We start from the raw sequence: 5,000 nt of genomic DNA, 5'->3' as shown, positions 1-5,000 counted from the left end.
ACACACACACACACACACACACACACACACACACACACACAGGAATGTGTGGGAATCCCCCTCTGGCTACTTCCATAACCTGTGTCTGGTAGGGGCCCAGGAACCACCAGACTGGGAGAATAACCACAACTGGTTTAACACAGGCTTGCGTCTGCCACTATATCCCTCTTTACGTGGATGTAAACATTGGATACGTTTGTGTGTGTGTGTGTGTGTGTGTGTGTGTGTGTGTGTGTGTGTGTGTGTGTGTGTGTGCGCAAGTGTGTGCGTGTGCGCATACGGCTGCATTCTATCAATATAAAATACTGAAACATAATTACATATCAATAACAGTCTGATCTGATCATCAGTTAACGGTTTGACGTACAGAGCAATCTATCAATATGAAATACTGAAACATCACATCAATCAATCACACACTTTGCACTGTCCTGTCTCGTCCCTGCGCTGCAATGTTATGCACCACGAGCGAAAGCAAACTTCTAGTACGTTGAAAAACTGCATGGCAATGAAACAAATTCTGCTTCTGATCAATAACAGAGGTTTACGTACAGCATTCTACAGTAGGCCTATCAATATGAAATACTGAAGCATCATCAATATAATCAATAAGGGAGGTTTAACGTACAGAGCCTTTTATCGAACACATAAAAGCTCTAGCCTTTATCCCTCTATCCGGACTTTCTTCTGGCACCGTCAGCCTGACGGCATTCACATTTGGCACGGGTATCCGCTGTGGTCCCAGACAGATCGTGACAGAGATGGATTTCAGTTAATTTTGTGTTTTGGCTAATTTAATTAATCATAAGATAAGATATATTTTAATGATCCCTGTGGGGGAAATGTGGGGTTTCAGCAGTGGAAAAGGTACAGTAGCAGTGGGGAAAGGTACAGCGTTATAGATAGATAGATAAAATACATAATAGATCTTGCTAAGTCTTCCTAATTGCAGACTAACTGCGGCTGTGCTCAATCAGTGGCCAATCAGTGGCCAGATGTACGGTAGTCCTAGGAGAGGGTTGGGTGGCGTTGCCAACAGGAACGTCTCTGATTGGTGGAGGGGGACGGGATGAGGACAGAATTCAAAATACAATTTGACAGTATTTGAGATGCTGTATAATTCTGAAAAATGTCATGCTACATCTACTGTATCCCGTCAATGACATGTCATGTTTTTCATTAACATTGGAGATTTTGCAGTGAATATGAGGAGCCTGGCTGGCTTCAGATAGCTCTAAAAGAGGATACATGTCACAGCTTATTTACACTGTAGGAATACACATTTTAGTAGGCCTACATACTGTGATGGGAATGAGTTGTGGGACTCTGAGCATGGATTCACTGATTGTATTGATTGGACTGAACACAGGTGGGACTGATGTAAGCAGACTGGTCAGATGAAGAGATGCAAACAAGATGAAGAAACAGTTACAGAAACTGCTACAAATTAGGAACAGGTTGGCTTGAAGCTGCACTAAGCATTTTCTACAACTGCTAGTGGGTGGAAAACTAACACATTTTAAAAATACAACAAAGAAACTCTACTCTGATACTCCCCTAAGGACAAACATGTGCATAAAGGCTAATTGGTATGGGGAAGTGTGCATGGGGTAGAAGGAGGAAGAGATAAATGACAAATACATGAGTCTGTCAGCAGAACGGCCTGGACCATAATTTAAAACATTAAAATGTCTTTAAAAATGTCACACAGCACAATTTTCATTTCAGTTTATCTGAGAAGGGACAATGCATATCAATCAACATGTAAATACACCAGATTTAGCCAGGAGGCTAATTTTCATCTGTGGTTCCTGGCCAAGATGTTATAAATAGGCATCCTAAAATGACACAAGATTAAAGTAAACAATAAAACAGAGCATATGATAGACACAGTAAAGAAATACAAAGCAAGGAAATACATACACATAATGGCTAAGGATTAAATTTAAATTATGTTATGGATGCAGCTCTGGTTTTCCTTATGCTGATGAGTTTAAAAAAAAAATTTTTTTTTTTTTAACCCTTTCAATACGACCACCGGCAACATATAAAAAAAATCTAACAAATATTTAATAATATTAAAAACAAATCTAACAAATATAAAAAATTCCTCACTCCAACACTTGCTGAAAGCTGAGAAACTGCACTTTCTAGTATTATAGGGAAAATCCAATTAATATTCGAAATGTTGTCATTGTACTTTCAGGGTTAAGACCAAGGGTAGTGCAGGTCCTTACATTAGAGGGCCGAGTGTTCCATTGCTGCAAGGAGTATGCATTCACATTTTTATTATGCATCATCCTGGGCATGAACTCACATTACACCAAGGGCAAGTCATGATCTTTCTTGAGCTACCTGCCAAGTGAGAAGCCATAGATGGTTTCACACTATGACTTAAGCAATCAAGGGTTGCATGTAAATGTCACAGGTGTATGTATACTGTAACATGGAGGTTTCATGAAATGTTTGTTAAAGGCACCACAAGGGCTAAAAAACTAAACCAAAGACTAAACAATAAAACTAAGGTACACACTCAACAAGTGGAGAACAAAAGACAAAACTTACAAACTTACAAGACGGCCCCGATGGTCGGGGTGACCTTTGACAGTTCTTTTAAATTTGACAAACAGGTTAGCTCTGTCATAAGAACTAGCTTTTTCCAACTAAGGCTTCCTGCCAAGGTAAAGGGCTATCTCTCCCCCAAAGACTTAGAGAGAGTAATACATGCTTTCAGTAACACTCGCCTTGATTATTGTAATGCTTTGTATGTCGGCATTGACCAATCACGGATGCGTTGCCTGCAGCTCATGCAGAATGCAGCAGCTCGTCTCCTTACTGGCAAGCGAGCACGCGACCACATCACCCCAATCATGGCCTCGCTCCACTGGCTCCCAGTGCGTTTTAGAATTGATTTCAATATTTTGATGTTTGTTTTTAAAGCTCTAAATGGACTGGCACCTCAGTTTCTTGCCGAACTCCTGCACTTTCACGCCCCAGCTAGAGAGCTGAGATCCTCTAATCAGCTGCTGCTGGCTGTCCCAAAGACTCGGCTGAAGACCAGAGGTGACCGAGCCATTGGGGCGGCGGCCCCTAGACTCTGGAACAGTCTGCCCTTGCACATTAGGTCTGCCCAGATTTTTAAGTCATTAAATAAGACTTAAAGACTCACCTGTTCTCCCAGGCCTTCAACTGAGGTTGAGCTGGACACCCGATGGCCCCTGTATTGCACTATATTTTATATTGCTTATTGTGTATGATGTATTGTAGTGTATTGTTGCATGCTGTGTTTTGTTGCTTTGGAGCTGTACAACACTTTGGTCAAAACCTTATTTTATATCAATTAGCTGATCTCCTCCATGGCACGCTCCACGTTGATGCCTAGGGGATGAGAGGGATTGTCCAGCATGGACTTCAGCTTGTCCCTCATCCTCCTCTCCACCACAGCCTCCAGGCTGTCCAGCCAATAGAAATAGTGCTCTGAACAGAACCCCGCCCCCAGCGTCCCAGCTGCCTACTATAGAATTATTTTGCCTGCTCATCAGCTGCAAGGAGCTGCAGCTTTGCCTAAAAATGCCCCAAAAAATACACACACACACATGCACACGCACGCACGCACGCACACGCACACAATGGATTTGTGCACACACACACACACACACACACACACACACACACACACACACGACTCTTATCGACCACTGTTCCAGTTCTTTCAAGACTTTTCACAATACAGTAGATTTCCAGGCTCTTTTCCCTCAACAACCAGAGGTTGAAAAGTAACTTCAGAGAAGCGGAGATAGAAATCAATACTCTGGGCGGTAAACTCTTCCTTTCAGACGATGTATCTCTAGATGGTCTATAGAGCCAGCTAGGGAGGTTAGCTGGGGAGCATTCTACTGTCCACCCAATAGCAGTAGTTAGATAGCTTGCAAACAATAGCCAAACCACGCAAGCTATCAATCTGACAGGACTTGCCAAACACAACATGTCCGCTGTGTTCTAGGGGTGAGATATAATGGACTAAATAGACAATAGGCTCTGTGCACCAGCTTCACTACTTCCTGAAAGTCACTTGGCATCTTTATTTCCTGTCCTATATGATTGGATTAAGTGATTAATCAGGTGTGCGGCAGACCCAGCGCACACCTGATTAATCACTTAATCCAATCATATTGGACAGGAAATAAAGAAGCCAAGTGACTTTCAGGAAGTAGTGAAGCTGGTGCACAGAGCCTATTACTGATCGCTCCAACCGGTATCAAGACCAGCAGATAGGTTGATCGGACGGGCTAAGCTGGAGTGCTCATAGAACAGAATACTGTAGTTGATGTCCAGAGTGGTCCAACGGGTATCAGAACTAGTCAATATAAAATATTGAAACATGATCACTATCATCAGTATGAGCAATGCTGCTGAACAGGCTTCTGGGGTTTTCACACAAGTTACATCAACTGTGACATGGTTTCGGTGTTAAAATCAGTCCAGGGTAAAATTGTGACAGAAAATGAACTAGAGCTAATTATGTTTTGATACTTTGAAAGGTATTAAGGAGATGTTTGAATGGTAGAACACGCCGGAAGGTCTACAGAGTGCTTTCGTACAGACAGTAATGTGTCTCTGCTGAAACATGAGCATGTTCTCCATACAAGAACCTTAGAAAGAGCTTGCTACCACGCAAGGATGTGTTCTGCGATGGTTATGCACATCCGTGAGTAAGAACATGGTGTGTGTGTGTGTGTGCGCGCGAGCGCGTGGGCGCATGTGGGCTTGCCTGTCAAACACACACAGGAGCACATGGAGTGTGTGGGTGTATTCTGGCAATGGACATGATCTTGCCTCCTGGCAAAAGCAAAGAAAAGAAGCAAGCGTCGTTTGATATGCCGCCTTTTACAGTCTCCCAGTCCATCATCATGGAGCTCTACATGTCGATTTGTGCACTTTTACACCGGTCGAAATCAAAGCTGTAACGTATTCAGCTCAGTCCCATCTTCGGTCCTTTG

The sequence above is a fragment of the Borostomias antarcticus genome, assembly GCF_949987555.1.
Source record: "Borostomias antarcticus genome assembly, chromosome: 19".
In the NCBI taxonomy this organism is placed as follows: domain Eukaryota; kingdom Metazoa; phylum Chordata; class Actinopteri; order Stomiiformes; family Stomiidae; genus Borostomias; species Borostomias antarcticus.
Note: the sequence above shows the minus strand (reverse complement) of the source record.